Source organism: Engystomops pustulosus, chromosome 11 (genome assembly GCF_040894005.1).
Source record: "Engystomops pustulosus chromosome 11, aEngPut4.maternal, whole genome shotgun sequence".
Lineage (NCBI taxonomy): Eukaryota > Metazoa > Chordata > Amphibia > Anura > Leptodactylidae > Engystomops > Engystomops pustulosus.
In genome coordinates, this window is record NC_092421.1 from 73546887 (window position 1) to 73569723 (window position 22837).

Genomic DNA, 22837 nt, shown 5'->3' on the forward strand with positions numbered 1-22837 from the left:
ACACAAACTTACTGATCGGTTCTCCAGAGCCGGCATTCAGCCAGGGCTGCAGCAGCACCCTGACCCTGGTATAAGAGGGCCCCTGCTTAAAAAGGGCTGCAGTGATAAAATGCATGTGGTCACAATAGGAGGTTCCATATTGGAGGCAGATTAATACAGATCACAGGGAAATGAGTATCAGACAGGCCTTATAATACAGGGTAAATGACCATATGAAAGCGAAGGGACAATCGGGCACCTGTATAATGTAGTGATGGCTACTGTATCATTCCAGTCACACCATCTAAAATAGGTGTGATAGAAATCAAAGACTAAAAACGTCAATGCAAAGAAAACCTAAAAAAATCTGATCCTGGATCCACCGAACCCACACATCACTAGTCAGGGACCCAGAGTCGTGACTCTTGCTATGTATTCTCTGCAGAGCAGCTTTTTATAAGAACTTGACGCATTTCGCACTTTTGGAGGAGCGGAGCTGCTAATTCATATTTTCCTGTTTTGGAGATGACACCGAGAAGGTGTTTGGAATCAATTATCTGCTGCTTTTTACAAAATTTTTTGGGTTAAAAGTTTCTTTTTTTGTAATAGTATACAACACTATTAACCACAGGGAAACAGGACTTGAAATTGTGGAAGGTTGTGCTGAGGGTAGGAGGTGCTGTGTACTAAAACTAATGTGTGGATCTATGGAACAGCATCACACACAAGAGTGATACCTGAGCTGTAGAGGTCTCTAGTATCTCACTCTCTACATGTATTCAGTCTTGTGTGAAGTTTCACACGAGAGGCTTAGATACTTGGGCAGTGGCTGTATGTAGTCTCACACGAGAGGCTTAGATACTTGGGCAGTAGCTGTATGAAGTCTCACACGAGAGGCTTAGATACTTGGGCAGTGGCTGTATGTAGTCTCACACGAGAGGCTTAGATACTTGGGCAGTAGCTATATGAAGTCTCACACGAGAGGCTTAGATACTTGGGCAGTAGCTGTATGAAGTCTCACACGTGAGGCTTAGATACTTGGGCAGTAGCTATATGAAGTCTCACACGAGAGGCTTAGATACTTGGGCAGTAGCTGTATGAAGTCTCACACGTGAGGCTTAAATACTTGGACAGTAGCTGTGTGAAGTCTCACATGAGAGGCTTAGATACTTGGGCAGTAGCTGTGTGAAGTCTCACACTAGAGGCTTAGATACTTGGACAGTAGCTGTGTGAAGTCTCACATGAGAGGCTTAGATACTTGGGCAGTAGCTGTGTGAAGTCTCACACTAGAGGCTTAGATACTTGGGCAGTAGCTGTATGAAGTCTCACACGAGATGCTTAGATACTTGGGCAGTAGCTGTGTGAAGTCTCACATGAGAGGCTTAGATACTTGGGCAGTAGCTGTATGGAGTCTCACACAAGAGGCTTAGATACTTGGGCAGTAGCTGTATGAAGTCTCACACGAGATGCTTAGATACTTGGGCAGTAGCTGTGTGAAGTCTCACACCAGAGGCTTAGATACTTGGGCAGTAGCTGTATGAAGTCTCACACAAGAGGCTTAGATACTTGGGCAGTAGCTGTGTGAAGTCTCACACCAGAGGCTTAGATACTTGGGCAGTAGCTGTATGGAGTCTCACACAAGAGGCTTAGATACTTGGGCAGTAGCTGTGTGAAGTCTCACACAAGAGGCTTAGATACTTGGGCAGTAGCTGTATGAAGTCTCACACCAGAGGCTTAGATACTTGGGCAGTAGCTGTATGAAGTCTCACACGTGAGGCTTAAATACTTGGGCAGTAGCTGTGTGAAGTCTCACACAAGAGGCTTAGATACTTGGGCAGTAGCTGTATGAAGTCTCACACGAGGCTTAGATACTTGGGCAGTAGCTGTATGAAGTCTCACACAAGAGGCTTAGATACTTGGGCAGTAGCTGTATGAAGTCTCACACGAGAGGCTTAGATACTTGGGCAGTAGCTGTATGAAGTCTCACACGAGAGGCTTAGATACTTGGGCAGTAGCTGTATGAAGTCTCACACAAGAGGCTTAGATACTTGGGCAGTAGCTGTATGAAGTCTCACACGAGAGGCTTAGATACTTGGGCAGTAGCTGTATGAAGTCTCACACAAGAGGCTTAGATACTTGAGCAGTAGCTGTATGAAGTCTCACACGAGAGGCTTAGATACTTGAGCAGTAGCTGTATGCAATATCCCATATGAGAGGCTTAGATACCTGGGCAGGCCCATCCTCCTCTGCTGTAGTCATTGTGAGAAGGACCATTCGCTCCTCCAGCATCGCTGACCTTGAATATCGTAATTCAGCATTTCTGGCTGCGATTAGTAGTGGCTGCTGTGAAATTTGGGCATTTAGGTTTGTGGCCAAAGACTTTACTGAAAGTGACAAGATTCTCCTTGAGCAGCAGAGAATTATGTCTCCTCGCTGGACGGTCGCAGCTTTACTGTAAGTGGGAGCATAAATTGGCCGCGATTACACCTGACACATTGCAACAACCGCCGCGTCAGGAAAAACAAAGACACGACTGGAAAGGTTACATCCCAATACACTGCGGGGTCCTGCTTGTACATGTCAGCCCCAGGCAACTATTGCTGAGCAACATCATTATAAACTCTCCCAGGTCACCCATCCCTGAACATCAAAGGTCCATATGCCTTTAGATACAGACAAAAGAAAATGACAGTCACAAATTCTGACACTGGACCCTGCAGACCCCCTCCCCCAAGAGGGGCCACACTGTGGGGTGACCACCCCCCTCCCCCAAGAGTGGCCGCCATGTGGGGTGACCACCCCCCTCCCCCAAGAGGAGCCACACTGTGGGGTGACACCCCCCCTCCCCCAAGAGGAGCCACACTGTGGGTTGACACCCCCCCCTCCCCCAAGAGGGGACACACTATTGAGGTCGCTAGTTTTACAGGTTATCCTCATTCGTCTCCTGATGTAGGTGCATGAGAGGGGATAAAACGAAAAGATTGCAGCAAATGAGGAAAAAGATATAAAGAGAGAAAAATTTTTTTTACTTTTGTTGTTTATGTGAAACCCACAATAGAAACACAAAACATATTGTATTTGTATTTTTGCGCAAATAACAGCCAGTCGATAGCAGGTGTGGCCACAGGGTTGTTTAAGCAAATTGAGCAACTTTTTAGACAAAAGTCTCAAAAAAGATCACCAGAATCCCCTGCCTCATATATCAACCACTAAGATAAATAGAGCACAAAAATGATAAAAAAAACAGATAAATGTCACACATGGAGCTTCCCTCACATCCCAAATCTGTCACCTCACACATGGAGCTTCCCTCGCATCCCAAATCTGTCACCTCACACATGGAGCTTCCCTCGCATCCCAAATCTGTCACCTCACACATGGAGCTTCCCTCACATCCCAAATCTGTCACCTCACACATGGAGCTTCCCAAATCTGTCACCTCACACATGGAACTTCCCTCACATCCCAAATCTGTCACCTCACACATGGAACTTCCCTCACATCCCATATCTGTCACCTCACACATGGAGCTTCCCTCACATCCCAAATCTGTCACCTCACACATGGAGCTTCCCTCACATCCCAAATCTGTCACCTCACACATGGAGCTTCCCTCACATCCCAAATCTGTCACCTCACACATGGAGCTTCCCAAATCTGTCACCTCACACATGGAACTTCCCTCACATCCCAAATCTGTCACCTCACACATGGAACTTCCCTCACATCCCATATCTGTCACCTCACACATGGAGCTTCCCTCACATCCCAAATCTGTCACCTCACACATGGAGCTTCCCTCACATCCCAAATCTGTCACCTCACACATGGAGCTTCCCTCACATCCCAAATCTGTCACCTCACACATGGAGCTTCCCTCACATCCCAAATCTCTGACCTCACACATGGAACTTCCCTCACATCCCAAATCTCTGACCTCACACATGGAACTTCCCTCACATCCCAAATCTGTCACCTCACACATGAAGCTTCCCTCACATCCCAAACCTCTCACCTCACACATGAAGCTTCCCTCACATCCCAAATCTCTCACCTCACACATGAAGCTTCCCTCACATCCCAAATCTGTCACCTCACACATGGAGCTTCCCTCGCATCCCAAATCTCTCACCTCACACATGGAGCTTCCCTCGCATCCCAAATCTCTCACCTCACACATGGAGCTTCCCTCACATCCCAAATCTGTCACCTCACACATGGAGCTTCCCTCACATCCCAAATCTGTCACCTCACACATGAAGCTTCCCTCACATCCCAAATCTGTCACCTCACACATGAAGCTTCCCTCACATCCGAAATCTGTCACCCCACACATGGAACTTCCCTCACATCCCAAATCTGTCACCTCACACATGGAGCTTCCCTCACATCCCAAATCTGTCACCTCACACATGGAGCTTCCCTCGCATCCCAAATCTCTCACCTCACACATGGAGCTTCCCTCGCATCCCAAATCTCTCACCTCACACATGGAGCTTCCCTCACATCCCAAATCTCTCACCTCACACATGAAGCTTCCCTCACATCCCAAATCTGTCACCTCACACATGAAGCTTCCCTCACATCCCAAATCTGTCACCTCACACATGGAGCTTCCCTCGCATCCCAAATCTGTCACCTCACACATGGAGCTTCCCTCGCATCCCAAATCTGTCACCTCACACATGGAGCTTCCCTCACATCCCAAATCTGTCACCTCACACATGGAGCTTCCCAAATCTGTCACCTCACACATGGAACTTCCCTCACATCCCAAATCTGTCACCTCACACATGGAACTTCCCTCACATCCCATATCTGTCACCTCACACATGGAGCTTCCCTCACATCCCAAATCTGTCACCTCACACATGGAGCTTCCCTCACATCCCAAATCTGTCACCTCACACATGGAGCTTCCCTCACATCCCAAATCTGTCACCTCACACATGGAGCTTCCCAAATCTGTCACCTCACACATGGAACTTCCCTCACATCCCAAATCTGTCACCTCACACATGGAACTTCCCTCACATCCCATATCTGTCACCTCACACATGGAGCTTCCCTCACATCCCAAATCTGTCACCTCACACATGGAGCTTCCCTCACATCCCAAATCTGTCACCTCACACATGGAGCTTCCCTCACATCCCAAATCTGTCACCTCACACATGGAGCTTCCCTCACATCCCAAATCTCTGACCTCACACATGGAACTTCCCTCACATCCCAAATCTCTGACCTCACACATGGAACTTCCCTCACATCCCAAATCTGTCACCTCACACATGAAGCTTCCCTCACATCCCAAACCTCTCACCTCACACATGAAGCTTCCCTCACATCCCAAATCTCTCACCTCACACATGAAGCTTCCCTCACATCCCAAATCTGTCACCTCACACATGGAGCTTCCCTCGCATCCCAAATCTCTCACCTCACACATGGAGCTTCCCTCGCATCCCAAATCTCTCACCTCACACATGGAGCTTCCCTCACATCCCAAATCTGTCACCTCACACATGGAGCTTCCCTCACATCCCAAATCTGTCACCTCACACATGAAGCTTCCCTCACATCCCAAATCTGTCACCTCACACATGAAGCTTCCCTCACATCCGAAATCTGTCACCCCACACATGGAACTTCCCTCACATCCCAAATCTGTCACCTCACACATGGAGCTTCCCTCACATCCCAAATCTGTCACCTCACACATGGAGCTTCCCTCGCATCCCAAATCTCTCACCTCACACATGGAGCTTCCCTCGCATCCCAAATCTCTCACCTCACACATGGAGCTTCCCTCACATCCCAAATCTCTCACCTCACACATGAAGCTTCCCTCACATCCCAAATCTGTCACCTCACACATGAAGCTTCCCTCACATCCCAAATCTGTCACCTCACACATGAAGCTTCCCTCACATCCCAAATCTGTCACCTCACACATGGAGCTTCCCTCGCATCCCAAATCTGTCACCTCACACATGGAGCTTCCCTCACATCCCAAATCTGTCACCTCACACATGGAGCTTCCCAAATCTGTCACCTCACACATGGAGCTTCCCTCACATCCCAAATCTGTCACCTCACACATGGAACTTCCCTCACATCCCATATCTGTCACCTCACACATGGAGCTTCCCTCACATCCCAAATCTGTCACCTCACACATGGAGCTTTCCTCACATCCCATATCTGTCACCTCACACATGAAGCTTCCCTCACATCCCAAATCTGTCACCTCACACATGAAGCTTCCCTCACATCCCAAATCTGTCACCTCACACATGGAGCTTCCCTCACATCCCAAATCTCTCACCTCACACATGGAGCTTCCCTCACATCCCAAATCTGTCACCTCACACATGGAGCTTCCCTCACATCCCAAATCTGTCACCTCACACATGGAGCTTCCCTCACATCCCAAATCTGTCATCTCACACATGAAGCTTCCCTCACATCCCAAATCTGTCACCTCACACATGGAGCTTCCCTCACATCCCAAATCTCTCACCTCACACATGGAGCTTCCCTCACATCCCAAAGCTGTCACCTCACACATGGAGTTCCCTCACATCCCAAATCTGTCACCTCACACATGAAGCTTCCCTCACATCCCAAATCTGTCACCTCACACATGGAGCTTCCCTCACATCCCAAAGCTGTCACCTCACACATGGAGTTCCCTCACATCCCAAATCTGTCACCTCACACATGAAGCTTCCCTCACATCCCAAATCTGTCACCTCACACATGAAGCTTCCCTCACATCCCAAATCTGTCACCTCACACATGAAGCTTCCCTCACATCCCAAATCTGTCACCTCACACATGAAGCTTCCCTCACATCCCAAATCTGTCACCTCACACATGAAGCTTCCCTCACATCCCAAATCTCTCACCTCACACATGGAACTTCCCTCACATCCCAAATCTCTCACCTCACACATGGAACTTCCCTCACATCCCAAATCTGTCACCTCACACATAGAGCTTCCCTCACATCCCAAATCTGTCACCTCACACATGAAGCTTCCCTCACATCCCAAATCTGTCACCTCACACATGGAGCTTCCCTCACATCCCAAATCTGTCACCTCACACATGGAGCTTCCCTCACATCCCAAATCTGTCACCTCACACATGGAGCTTCCCTCACATCCCAAATCTGTCACCTCACACATGGAGCTTCCCTCACATCCCAAATCTGTCACCTCACACATGGAGCTTCCCTCACATCCCAAAACTGTCACCTCACACATGGAGCTTCCCTCACATCCCAAATCTGTCACCTCACACATGGAGCTTCCCTCACATCCCAAATCTGTCACCTCACACATGGAACTTCCCTCACATCCCAAATCTGTCACCTCACACATGGAACTTCCCTCACATCCCATATCTGTCACCTCACACATGGAGCTTCCCTCACATCCCAAATCTGTCACCTCACACATGGAGCTTCCCTCACATCCCAAATCTGTCACCTCACACATGGAGCTCCCCAAATCTGTCACCTCACACATGGAACTTCCCTCACATCCCATATCTGTCACCTCACACATGGAGCTTCCCTCACATCCCAAATCTGTCACCTCACACATGAAGCTTCCCTCACATCCCAAATCTCTCACCTCACACATGAAGCTTCCCTCACATCCCAAATCTGTCACCTCACACATGGAGCTTCCCTCACATCCCAAATCTGTCACCTCACACATGGAGCTTCCCTCACATCCCAAATCTCTCACCTCACACATGGAGCTTCCCTCACATCCCAAATCTGTCACCTCACACATGGAGCTTCCCTCACATCCCAAATCTGTCACCTCACACATGGAGCTTCCCTCACATCCCAAATCTGTCACCTCACACATGAAGCTTCCCTCACATCCCAAATCTGTCACCTCACACATGAAGCTTCCCTCACATCCCAAATCTGTCACCTCACACATGGAGTTCCCTCACATCCCAAATCTGTCACCTCACACATGAAGCTTCCCTCACATCCCAAATCTGTCACCTCACACATGAAGCTTCCCTCACATCCCAAATCTGTCACCTCACACATGAAGCTTCCCTCACATCCCAAATCTGTCACCTCACACATGAAGCTTCCCTCACATCCCAAATCTGTCACCTCACACATGAAGCTTCCCTCACATCCCAAATCTGTCACCTCACACATGAAGCTTCCCTCACATCCCAAATCTGTCACCTCACACATGAAGCTTCCCTCACATCCCAAATTTCTCACCTCACACATGGAACTTCCCTCACATCCCAAATCTCTTACCTCACACATGGAACTTCCCTCACATCCCAAATATTTCACCTCACACATGGAGCTTCCCTCACATCCCAAATCTGTCACCTCACACATGAAGCTTCCCTCACATCCCAAATCTGTCACCTCACACATGGAGCTTCCCTCACATCCCAAATCTGTCACCTCACACATGGAGCTTCCCTCACATCCCAAATCTGTCACCTCACACATGGAGCTTCCCTCGCATCCCAAATCTGTCACCTCACACATGAAGCTTCCCTCACATCCCAAATCTGTCACCTCACACATGGAACTTCCCTCACATCCCAAATCTGTAACCTCACACATGGAACTTCCCTCACATCCCATATCTGTCACCTCACACATGGAGCTTCCCTCACATCCCAAATCTGTCACCTCACACATGGAGCTTCCCTCACATCCCAAATCTGTCACCTCACACATGAAGCTTCCCTCACATCCCAAATCTGTCACCTCACACATGAAGCTTCCCTCACATCCCAAATCTCTCACCTCACACATGAAGCTTCCCTCACATCCCAAATCTGTCACCTCACACATGAAGCTTCCCTCACATCCCAAATCTGTCACCTCACACATGAAGCTTCCCTCACATCCCAAATCTGTCACCTCACACATGAAGCTTCCCTCACATCCCAAATCTGTCACCTCACACATGAAGCTTCCCTCACATCCCAAATCTGTCACCTCACACATGAAGCTTCCCTCACATCCCAAATTTCTCACCTCACACATGGAACTTCCCTCACATCCCAAATCTCTCACCTCACACATGGAACTTCCCTCACATCCCAAATCTGTCACCTCACACATGGAGCTTCCCTCACATCCCAAATCTGTCACCTCACACATGGAGCTTCCCTCGCATCCCAAATCTGTCACCTCACACATGAAGCTTCCCTCACATCCCAAATCTGTCACCTCACACATGGAGCTTCCCTCACATCCCAAATCTGTCACCTCACACATGGAGCTTCCCTCACATCCCAAATCTGTCACCTCACACATGGAACTTCCCTCACATCTCAAATCTGTCACCTCACACATGGAACTTCCCTCACATCCCATATCTGTCACCTCACACATGGAGCTTCCCTCACATCCCAAATCTGTCACCTCACACATGGAGCTCCCCAAATCTGTCACCTCACACATGGAACTTCCCTCACATCCCAAATCTGTCACCTCACACATGGAACTTCCCTCACATCCCATATCTGTCACCTTACACATGGAGCTTCCCTCACATCCCAAATCTGTCACCTCACACATGGAGCTTCCCTCACATCCCAAATCTGTCACCTCACACATGAAGCTTCCCTCAAATCCCAAATCTGTCACCTCACACATGAAGCTTCCCTCACATCCCAAATCTGTCACCTCACACATGAAGCTTCCCTCACATCCCAAATCTCTCACCTCACACATGAAGCTTCCCTCACATCCCAAATCTGTCACCTCACACATGAAGCTTCCCTCACATCCCAAATTTCTCACCTCACACATGAAGCTTCCCTCACATCCCAAATCTGTCACCTCACACATGAAGCTTCCCTCACATCCCAAATCTCTCACCTCACACATGGAACTTCCCTCACATCCCAAATCTCTCACCTCACACATGGAACTTCCCTCACATCCCAAATCTGTCACCTAACACATGGAGCTTCCCTCACATCCCAAATCTGTCACCTCACACATGAAGCTTCCCTCACATCCCAAATCTGTCACCTCACACATGGAGCTTCCCTCACATCCCAAATCTGTCACCTCACACATGGAGCTTCCCTCACATCCCAAATCTGTCACCTCACACATGGAGCTTCCCTCGCATCCCAAATCTGTCACCTCACATATGGAGCTTCCCTCGCATCCCAAATCTGTCACCTCACACATGGAGCTTCCCTCACATCCCAAATCTGTCACCTCACACATGGAACTTCCCTCACATCCCAAATCTGTCACCTCACACATGGAACTTCCCTCACATCCCAAATCTGTCACCTCACACATGGAGCTTCCCTCACATCCCAAATCTGTCACCTCACACATGGAGCTTCCCTCGCATCCCAAATCTGTCACCTCACACATGGAACTTCCCTCACATCCCATATCTGTCACCTCACACATGGAGCTTCCCTCACATCCCAAATCTGTCACCTCACACATGGAGCTCCCCAAATCTGTCACCTCACACATGGAACTTCCCTCACATCCCAAATCTGTCACCTCACACATGGAACTTCCCTCACATCCCAAATCTGTCACCTCACACATGGAGCTTCCCTCACATCCCAAATCTGTCACCTCACACATGGAGCTTCCCTCACATCCCAAATCTGTCACCTCACACATGGAACTTCCCTCACATCCCAAATCTGTCACCTCACACATGGAGCTCCCCAAATCTGTCACCTCACACATGGAACTTCCCTCACATCCCAAATCTCTCACCTCACACATGGAGCTTCCCTCGCATCCCAAATCTCTCACCTCACACATGGAGCTTCCCTCACATCCCAAATCTCTCACCTCACACATAAAGCTTCCCTCACATCCCAAATCTGTCACCTCACACACGAAGCTTCCCTCACATCCCAAATCTGTCACCTCACACATGAAGCTTCCCTCACATCCCAAATCTGTCACCTCACACATGAAGCTTCCCTCACATCCCAAATCTGTCACCTCACACATGGAGCTTCCCTCGCATCCCAAATCTGTCACCTCACACATGGAGCTTCCCTCACATCCCAAATCTGTCACCTCACACATGGAGCTTCCCAAATCTGTCACCTCACACATGGAGCTTCCCTCACATCCCAAATCTGTCACCTCACACATGGAACTTCCCTCACATCCCATATCTGTCACCTCACACATGAAGCTTCCCTCACATCCCAAATCTGTCACCTCACACACGAAGCTTCCCTCACATCCCAAATCTCTCACCTCACACATGAAGCTTCCCTCACATCCCAAATCTGTCACCTCACACATGGAGCTTCCCTCACATCCCAAATCTGTCACCTCACACATGGAGCTTCCCTCACATCCCAAATCTGTCACCTCACACATGGAGCTTCCCTCACATCCCAAATCTGTCACCTCACACATGGAGCTTCCCTCACATCCCAAATCTGTCACCTCACACATGAAGCTTCCCTCACATCCCAAATCTGTCACCTCACACATGGAGCTTCCCTCACATCCCAAATCTGTCACCTCACACATGGAGCTTCCCTCACATCCCAAATCTGTCACCTCACACATGGAGTTCCCTCACATCCCAAATCTGTCACCTCACACATGAAGCTTCCCTCACATCCCAAATCTGTCACCTCACACATGAAGCTTCCCTCACATCCCAAATCTGTCACCTCACACATGAAGCTTCCCTCACATCCCAAATCTGTCACCTAACACATGAAGCTTCCCTCACATCCCAAATCTCTCACCTCACACATGAAGCTTCCCTCACATCCCAAATCTGTCACCTCACACATGGAGCTTCCCTCACATCCCAAATCTGTCACCTCACACATGGAGCTTCCCTCACATCCCAAATCTGTCACCTCACACATGGAGCTTCCCTCACATCCCAAATCTGTCACCTCACACATGGAGCTTCCCTCACATCCCAAATCTGTCACCTCACACATGGAGCTTCCCTCACATCCCAAATCTGTCACCTCACACATGGAGCTTCCCTCACATCCCAAAACTGTCACCTCACACATGGAGCTTCCCTCACATCCCAAATCTGTCACCTCACACATGGAGCTTCCCTCACATCCCAAATCTGTCACCTCACACATGGAACTTCCCTCACATCCCAAATCTGTCACCTCACACATGGAACTTCCCTCACATCCCATATCTGTCACCTCACACATGGAGCTTCCCTCACATCCCAAATCTGTCACCTCACACATGGAGCTTCCCTCACATCCCAAATCTGTCACCTCACACATGGAACTTCCCTCACATCCCAAATCTGTCACCTCACACATGGAACTTCCCTCACATCCCATATCTGTCACCTCACACATGGAGCTTCCCTCACATCCCAAATCTGTCACCTCACACATGGAGCTCCCCAAATCTGTCACCTCACACATGGAACTTCCCTCACATCCCAAATCTGTCACCTCACACATGGAACTTCCCTCACATCCCATATCTGTCACCTCACACATGGAGCTTCCCTCACATCCCAAATCTCTCACCTCACACATGAAGCTTCCCTCACATCCCAAATCTCTCACCTCACACATGAAGCTTCCCTCACATCCCAAATCTCTCACCTCACACATGAAGCTTCCCTCACATCCCAAATCTCTCACCTCACACATGGAGCTTCCCTCACATCCCAAATCTGTCACCTCACACATGGAGCTTCCCTCACATCCCAAATCTGTCACCTCACACATGGAGCTTCCCTCACATCCCAAATCTCTCACCTCACACATGGAGCTTCCCTCACATCCCAAATCTGTCACCTCACACATGGAGCTTCCCTCACATCCCAAATCTGTCACCTCACACATGGAGCTTCCCTCACATCCCAAATCTGTCACCTCACACATGGAGCTTCCCTCACATCCCAAATCTGTCACCTCACACATGGAGTTCCCTCACATCCCAAATCTGTCACCTCACACATGAAGCTTCCCTCACATCCCAAATCTGTCACCTCACACATGAAGCTTCCCTCACATCCCAAATCTGTCACCTCACACATGAAGCTTCCCTCACATCCCAAATCTGTCACCTCACACATGAAGCTTCCCTCACATCCCAAATCTGTCACCTCACACATGAAGCTTCCCTCACATCCCAAATTTCTCACCTCACACATGGAACTTCCCTCACATCCCAAATCTCTCACCTCACACATGGAACTTCCCTCACATCCCAAATCTGTCACCTCACACATGGAGCTTCCCTCACATCCCAAATCTGTCACCTCACACATGAAGCTTCCCTCACATCCCAAATCTGTCACCTCACACATGGAGCTTCCCTCACATCCCAAATCTGTCACCTCACACATGGAGCTTCCCTCACATCCCAAATCTCTCACCTCACACATGGAGCTTCCCTCGCATCCCAAATCTGTCACCTCACACATGAAGCTTCCCTCACATCCCAAATCTGTCACCTCACACATGGAGCTTCCCTCACATCCCAAATCTGTCACCTCACACATGGAGCTTCCCTCACATCCCAAATCTGTCACCTCACACATGGAACTTCCCTCACATCCCAAATCTGTCACCTCACACATGGAACTTCCCTCACATCCCATATCTGTCACCTCACACATGGAGCTTCCCTCACATCCCAAATCTGTCACCTCACACATGGAGCTCCCCAAATCTGTCACCTCACACATGGAACTTCCCTCACATCCCAAATCTGTCACCTCACACATGGAACTTCCCTCACATCCCATATCTGTCACCTCACACATGGAGCTTCCCTCACATCCCAAATCTGTCACCTCACACATGGAGCTTCCCTCACATCCCAAATCTGTCACCTCACACATGAAGCTTCCCTCACATCCCAAATCTGTCACCTCACACATGAAGCTTCCCTCACATCCCAAATCTGTCACCTCACACATGAAGCTTCCCTCACATCCCAAATCTCTCACCTCACACATGAAGCTTCCCTCACATCCCAAATCTGTCACCTCACACATGAAGCTTCCCTCACATCCCAAATCTGTCACCTCACACATGAAGCTTCCCTCACATCCCAAATCTGTCACCTCACACATGGAACTTCCCTCACATCCCAAATCTGTCACCTCACACATGAAGCTTCCCTCACATCCCAAATCTGTCACCTCACACATGAAGCTTCCCTCACATCCCAAATCTGTCACCTCACACATGGAACTTCCCTCACATCCCAAATCTCTCACCTCACACATGGAACTTCCCTCACATCCCAAATCTGTCACCTCACACATGGAGCTTCCCTCACATCCCAAATCTGTCACCTCACACATGAAGCTTCCCTCACATCCCAAATCTGTCACCTCACACATGGAGCTTCCCTCACATCCCAAATCTGTCACCTCACACATGGAGCTCCCCAAATCTGTCACCTCACACATGGAACTTCCCTCACATCCCAAATCTGTCACCTCACACATGGAACTTCCCTCACATCCCAAATCTGTCACCTCACACATGGAACTTCCCTCACATCCCATATCTGTCACCTCACACATGTAGCTTCCCTCACATCCCAAATCTCTCACCTCACACATGGAACTTCCCTCACATCCCAAATCTGTCACCTCACACATGGAGCTTCCCTCACATCCCAAATCTGTCACCTCACACATGAAGCTTCCCTCACATCCCAAATCTGTCACCTCACACATGGAGCTTCCCTCACATCCCAAATCTGTCACCTCACACATGGAGCTTCCCTCACATCCCAAATCTGTCACCTCACACATGGAGCTTCCCTCACATCCCAAATCTGTCACCTCACATATGGAGCTTCCCTCGCATCCCAAATCTGTCACCTCACACACGGAGCTTCCCTCACATCCCAAATCTGTCACCTCACACATGGAACTTCCCTCACATTCCAAATCTGTCACCTCACACATGGAACTTCCCTCACATCCCATATCTGTCACCTCACACATGGAGCTTCCCTCACATCCCAAATCTGTCACCTCACACATGGAGCTCCCCAAATCTGTCACCTCGCACATGGAACTTCCCTCACATCCCAAATCTGTCACCTCACACATGGAACTTCCCTCACATCCCATATCTGTCACCTCACACATGAAGCTTCCCTCACATCCCATATCTGTCACCTCACACATGGAGCTTCCCTCGCATCCCAAATCTCTCACCTCACACATGGAGCTTCCCTCGCATCCCAAATCTGTCACCTCACACATGGAGCTTCCCTCGCATCCCAAATCTGTCACCTCACACATGGAGCTTCCCTCACATCCCAAATCTCTCACCTCACACATGGCGCTTCCCTCACATCCCAAATCTGTCACCTCACACATGGAGCTTCCCTCGCATCCCAAATCTGTCACCTCACACATGGAGCTTCCCTCACATCCCATATCTGTCACCTCACACATGAAGCTTCCCTCACATCCCAAATCTCTCACCTCACACATGGAGCTTCCCTCACAGAGCGAGCCATGGTACAGGTGACAAACGATCACCAATCACCTTCTCCTAGTGCCTCATGGGAGTGTGTAGTTCCAGAGGTGGGAAAACCTCCACATAGAGACTGGATAGAGGGCATGACAGAGACTACACTTCCCAGAGAGCCCCCTCTCCCCACAGGAAGAAAATCACCAATCACAACACAGCACTCATGTGTAGCCTGATCTAACTAAATGAAATCCGCTTGATGATTGGCTGCTATTAGCTGACTGGCCGTTTACCTCACAGTTTCCTCACAATGTCAAGCGCAGAGGACGGTGTCACTGGGGGAGATGAGGACTGGCAGTGTGTTCTATAAATAGTCTGACACCAATATATATATATATATATATATATATATATATATATGTGTGTTTCTGTTGCCTTAGCAGCCAATCACAGCGCAGTTTTCATTTCTTGTTAGCAGTGTTTTCGGTGTACGCTGTGCTGTGATTGGTTGCAATTGTTTTGGGGTGCACTGTGAGGCCTGCTAGCTGCTTGTGTTCTGCCACGGTTGAGGCCACGCTGATTGGGGGAAGTGGAGGTAAGTGCTGGATTTACACCGCCCATTTGCACCATTTTTCTAGGTCTCACATTTGCGCCATTTTCTTTTGAGCTTTGTTCTTCGTCTTTCTCTGTGCGCTCCGGATGACGCCTCCACTGTAACCTTTTATAACACATTTACTTTACGTTATTATGGTTTTTTTACCTTTACCAAATGTTAGCCTTTTCAAGAAATTTTTTTTCACCGTATGATAACCACCATAACTTTCGGAGATGTTTAAGGTGAAGTTTTCATTGATTCTGTTTTTTAAAAAATACAACCTATAAAAGTTCTAGGGAAATGGGGATTGGAATTATTAGGGTTTTTAAAATTTTTTTTTTTAATATTTTGATAGTTTATAAACATTCATTTGACTTTAGCAGAAAAGGTCAAAACTTAATATCAGTGCAGGTGTAAAGGGGTTAATTGCAGCCCTCTCCGGGCACAGCAGTGTGAGGGCTTGCACTTGGAGATAACTTCCTATAAAGACTCCAGGATAGAACCAGTCGGCCCAGACAGCATCAATTTTCCATATGACATCTGTTTCCTGTAGGACCCCATATTTAGTTGTGTTGTGTATAGCAGTGTTCCCCTTTAATCCTACCCTCTTTCTATATGCTAAAAGTCTTCTGGTGTACCTGCTTTAATCATTTCCTCACTGTCCAAAGACATTTTCCTGGGGGAACCCCTTTAATCGCCTCTTCTCTGTCTGTTGACCAACTCTTGATATACCCGTTTAATCACATCCTCTCTGTCCACTGACGGTCTACTGGTGTACCCCTTTAATCACATCCTCTCTGTCCACTGACGGTCTACTGGTGTACCCCTTTAATCACATTCTCTATGCCCACTGACGGTCTCCTGGTGTACCCCTTTAATCACATCCTCTCGGTCCGTTGGCGATCTCCTTGTGTACCCCTTTAATCACATCCTCTGCCTGCTGACAGTCTCATGGTGTACCCCTTTAATCACATCCTCTCTCTCCATTAGCGATCTCCTGGTGTACCTCTTTAATCACCCCATCTCTGCCCTTGGTGATCTCCTGGTGTACCCCTTTAATTACATCCTCTCTGTCCACTGATGGTCTCCTGGTGTACCCCTTTAATTACATCCTCTCTGTCCACTGATGGTCTCCTGGTGTACCCCTTTAATCACATCCTCTCTGTCCACTGACGGTCTCCTGGTGTACCCCTTTAATCACATCCTCTCTGTCTACTGATGGTCTCCTGGTGTACCCCTTTAATCACATCCTCTCTACATTAGCGACCTTCTGGTGTACCCCTTTAATTACCCCATCTTTGCCCTTGGTGATCTCCTGGTGTACCCCTTTAATCACATCCTCACTCTCCATTAGCGATCTTCTGGTGTACCCCTTTAATTACCCCATCTCTGCCCTTGGTGATCTCCTGGTGTACCCCTTTAATTACATCCTTTCTGTCTACTGACGGTCTCCTGGTGTACCCCTTTAATCACATCTTCTCTGTCCACTGACGGTCTCCTGGTGTTGCCCTGCATACATCTTACTCTTTTTTGTTATTTTTTGACATTATAAATGAGGCCTTTATCCCCCCAGGTTCCGGCAGATGATATTGGACCTGTCTCCGGATATTTGAGGTATTTTTGAGTGTTTCTGGGGTTTTTATGATTCTGACATTTTAATGATTTTACTCATCGCCTGGGAAATCAGGGATGGGGGGAGGGGTGCAATTGGAAAATACTGTACCTTGCAAACACTTCACTCCCAAATCCTCTTGATTTCACCCCGGAGTAAACTTTTTGTCTTAGCATTTACGTCCAGGGGGTTATTATAGTAACTGCCTATTAGAGGAAGACAAATTGCACACATCAAATGTCATGGACGCCCCGGTCAGCCGTAATAGATAGAACCAGACCCCCAGATAATGCATGATCACACTCCCCATCATAAAAGCTTCTTGAAGGGCATGTCCCTCCCACAGTCAAACATCTTTGTGATATATGAGTTTTCTTAAATTGATTTACCATTACATCTTCTACAAGGAGTGGTCTGGCAGCCTTTTTGGATTTTATGTGTTGTCTTATTCTACAGCTAAACATTTAGGCATCCCATGTTCAGGAGTCTAGAAATGCAGGCTGCCCCTCCTGGGTACAGTGAATGGAATGTGCTGCACTGCAGGAAATGGGCTCTGTATAGCAATGCTGACAACCTGTATATGGGGCACCCAGTAGTGCGAGCAGCGTGGCCCCCGCACACAGTATTGCGCACAAGTCTCCTGCCCCACAGTAGTGCGAAAACCCCCAGATATAGCAGGGCAAACCGCCCCCCCCACCCTTGCACACAGCAGTGTGAGCAGCGCTTCCCCCCGCACACAGCAGTGTGAGCAGCGCTTCCCCCCGCACACAGCCGTGCAAGCAGCACCCCCGACACACCGCAGTGCAAGCAGCACCCTTCCCTGTATATAGATAGATGGCTTGAACCATAGAATATTAGTAGGCTTTTCTTATTTCTTGGCTCCACCTCTAGGGGGAGCTCACTGCATTCATATATATACAGGATGATGAGCTCCATCTAGTGGTGAGGGCCCTGCAATGGCAGTGTAATGTGCCACACTGTGGAGGGGATGTGTGGGTAGTGGGTACCATATGGTGCCGCTTTGTTATATAAACATTGTATGGACCTAAGTACATGGAGATCTGCTTTAAAAAATATTTTTTTCTGAGGCTGATTTTTCAGGGTGTCAGGGGGTCATCTTTTCTCTATCGTCTCCTCTTCTATTGTACGAGATGCGTCTCATAGTGTTCTCCGCGCTCCCGTCCCTCCGCCGCCTCGAGGTGCCGCATCTCTTTTCACTTGCTCTCTTCAGTTTTTGCCGAAAGAACAAAAGCGCGGAGCGATTAGCTGTGTGTTGACATGGCAGCTCCTCCACCCTCGGCTTGTTAGCGCCACTTAATGAACTCCTTGACGAGTCATTGACAGCTCTTAAATGAGTTCAGAAACTCCTAATTAATAGCGGGTATCGGCACCATATAATTATGTTATGTTCTGCTAATATGGAAATGCATTCCCGCCGAGGCGTGGAGGCGCAGCACAAAAGCCTTGATGTGGCTGCAAATACAAATAGAGCCGGTGGCGGCCGTCCAGGGAGAGCTACGCTGTCACTTACCGGCCGGGGGATACTCTGCATTAAGCTTCTGTGTAGACTCTTGGCACTCTTTCACTGCCAGACCAGGTCACGCACATTGTGGTTCCCACTCTACAGATCACATGGCAGACTACACTGACGACTACAGGGCAGAATATCTGCGCTGGGGGGTGTCTGAAACCTGACCGTGTGATAGGGTGCAGAGCTACACCCCATTGTGTGGTGGTAGAGGGTGTAACGGTATGTAAAGCGCACCCAAATATCATGTTACACACCCCAAGAAATGGCTCTGGACACCACACGTGGGGGCAATAGATTCCTTGCAATGCAATGGGGAGCAGAGCTGTGCATTTGGGACCACCACAACCTACCTAATCCTGCCCTTACCATGTTCATGGCTCTACTGCCCGTAACACCCATAGCATAGTCCAGTGATGGCGAACCTTTTAGAGGCCGAGTGCCCAAAATGCAACCCAAACCCTTCTGACTTGAAGTGAAGTGCCAACACAAAAATTTAACTAGAATAACAAGGTTTTAATTGAGAAAACGAGCCATAGAGAGACCCCCCCCCCCATATACGTAATATAGTATAAAATGCATACAGCTTGTCGCCATGTAGTATAAAATGCATAAAGCTTGTCGCCATGTAGTATAAAATGCATACAGCTTGTCGCCATGTAGTATAAAATGCATACAGAATGCCGCCATGTAGTATAAAATGCATACAGCTTGTCGCCATGTAGTATAAAATGCATACAGAATGCCGCCATGTAGTATAAAATGCATACAGCTTGTCGCCATGTAGTATAAAATGCATACAGAATGCCGCCAAGTAGTATAAAATGCATACAGAATGCTGCCAAGTAGTATAAAATGCATACAGAATGCCGCCATGTAGTATAAAATGCATACAGAATGCCGCCAAGTAGTATAAAATGCATACAGAATGCTGCCAAGTAGTATAAAATGCATACAGAATGCCGCCATGTAGTATAAAATGCATACAGAATGCCGCCAAGTAGTATAAAATGCATACAGAATGCCGCCATGTAGTATAAAATGCATACAGAATGCCGCCAAGTAGTATAAAATGCATACAAATTGCCGCCAAGTAGTGTAAAATGCATACAGAATGCCGCCAAGTAGTGTAAAATGCATACAGAATGCCGCCATGTAGTATAAAATACATACAGTATATATATATTATATATATATGTATTGTGAGACACTGAAGGGGTTAACGGTGGATGGGCGGTATGTTTCCCCTAGGTTTTGCTATTATGCAAGGCCTTAGTGCTGAGATTGGGTTGTCCAGCACCTTGGACACAGGTGGTGGGAACAGCCCCAATCAGCCTTTTTTTTAAAACCGCTCAGCAGAGCTGAGAGTGTTGTTCTCTCTGGAAGGAGGCTGGAGAGCACACAGCCTTGACCTCTGTGCCTGGAACAGCAAGTGATTTTGTATAGTGGTGAGTTAGTGAACACCTGTATAGTTAGCACCCTGACGGGTAGGATTTTTGTTTATTTAATGCCTGAATGTGAAGGCTGTTTTATTTTGCTGCTACAATAAACGCAGGCGAGACCTGTTTTGGACTGTATCTTGGTGTCACTGTCTTGAACTGCATCACAGCACCCCGCTACCACAGTCTCTACTGGGCCAAATCTCCCACATATGGTGCTTCGGATTGCGGGCAGTTCAAAAGACACACTCCTGAAAGGCTCGCTACATCCTGCAACATTGCATGGCCTGGGTGAAAGCTGCAGGCAAATTGCAGGATAAAGCCAAGATGGAGGACTTTGTTAAAGCCATGCTGCAGCAGCAGGAGGAGAGGTCCCGCCAGCAGCAGGAAGAGTCCCGGGCTGATCGGCAGCTGCAGCAAGCCATGCTCCAGCAACAGCGGGAAGAGTCCCGAGCCATGTTCCAGCTGATGATGGAAAAGTTTTCTGGCGTTATGGCAGCACCGCGAGCGACGACTACTGAGGGGTCCCATACTGGTTTGCAAGGGTACCCGGTTGTCCAGCATTCCGCACGGGCTGCAGTGCAGAAGGCTTTACAAAAGATGACGGCGACCGACGACGTGGAGGCGTATCTCACTGTGTTCGAGCGAGTAGCTGAGCGAGAGGAGTTACCAGCCGAACAGTGGGCAGATGTCCTGGCACCGTTCCTGACAGGCGAGTCGCAGAAGGCTTACTACGACCTGAGTGAAACGGAGGCCCGTGAGTATCCCCAGCTAAAGGCGGAGATTCTGGCTCGTCTTGGGGTCACCGTTCAAGTTCGCTCCAGCCGGGTCCACCAGTGGGCTTACTCAGAAAAACTACCCCCACACTCCCAAATGCATGACCTGATCCATCTTGTCCGGAAGTGGCTACAACCAGAGGACTGCACCCCAGCCCAGATGGTGGAGAGAGTGGTTCTCGACAAGTTCACCCGTTCTCTGCCCTCTCGGCTCCAGCGGTGGGTTGGACAGGCCGGTCCCACAAAAGCTGAGGAACTCGTGTCCCTAGTAGAGAGATATCGGGCTACGGAGGACCTTCTACTTACCCCTCCCACACGAAGCAGTGCCAGTGACAGGGTCACCAAACCGTCTGGTAAGACTACTACTGCGGAAAAGGGGAGATATGTCAGGTTGGGAGGGGGTTCATTGGGGGGCGTGGATACCCAGAAACCCAGTGAGGCTCGTGACAGAGGTCATGGCCGTATCCAGTGCTGGCGGTGCCATGAAATGGGCCATATTGCTGCCAACTGTCCACTGTCAGTGGAGCCAATGGACTGCAACCAGACCCGGTGAGTGTCACTGTTTGCCCGGGCGGTTTTGGCGGCCGAGTCAGTCACGGATGCAGAACCCCAAGTGTGCTTGGTCACAATCGGTGGTCACAGAGTGGAAGCCTTGCTAGACTCAGGGAGTCTGGTCACCCTGGTGCGGGGAACTTTGGTTGATCCTGGACTATACAGTGGGCGGAGAGTGGGAGTGTTGTGTATACATGGGGACACTCGCGAATATCCCACTGCTGTCATCAACCTACATACCCCTTGTGGTACTATTGCCCATGAAGTGGGGGTGGTGGGGACCCTGTTTCATGAGGCTATTATCGGCAGAGACTTACCGGTCTTTTGGGACCTCTGGAGACGAAGACCCACCTCAGGTGCTGTTGCAGATAATGGACATCAGGTATGTCCGGCCTTGGCCCCTGAACCCTTTGAGGCCGATGTACCCCTAGAGGTCCTAGCTGGTGAAGTCGAGGGCCACGAGGAGGTGGCCGACATGCCGGACCTTGAGGTTTCCCGTGAGAATTTTGGGGCTGCACAGCTACAGGACCCTACCTTATTTAAAGCACGGGAGAATGTTAAGGTGATAAATGGGGTACTCCAAATACCAGGGGCTGACAAAATATACCCCCGAATGGTGATTGTTGGGGAACTGTTGTACAGGGTTGACCAGGTACGGGGTGAGGAGGTTGAGCAACTTGTTGTGCCCCAATCTCACCGTAGGCTGGTGCTAGATTTGGCACATAAACATGTGCTGGGAGGGCACTTAGGTGCTGAGAAGACCCGAGAGAGGATCCTGCAGAGATTTTTCTGGCCCGGGGTGTGGGAGGAGGTAAACCGGTATTGTAGCTCCTGCCCTGAGTGCCAACTTACTGCCCCGGTGTCCCACTTCAGGAGTCCTCT

At 49.0% G+C, this 22837-nt stretch overlaps 1 long non-coding RNA gene across 1 annotated transcript in view; it reads right to left on the bottom strand.

The window, feature by feature from the left end:
• Positions 1-15657, bottom strand: part of LOC140106360 (uncharacterized) — a 67844-nt gene extending 52187 nt beyond the window's left edge. Inside the window, exon 1 of the long non-coding RNA XR_011850769.1 lies at positions 15465-15657. This is a non-coding gene — a long non-coding RNA (uncharacterized lncRNA). The remainder of the gene's footprint in view (positions 1-15464) is intronic.
• Between the last annotated feature and the right edge of the window lie 7180 nt (positions 15658-22837).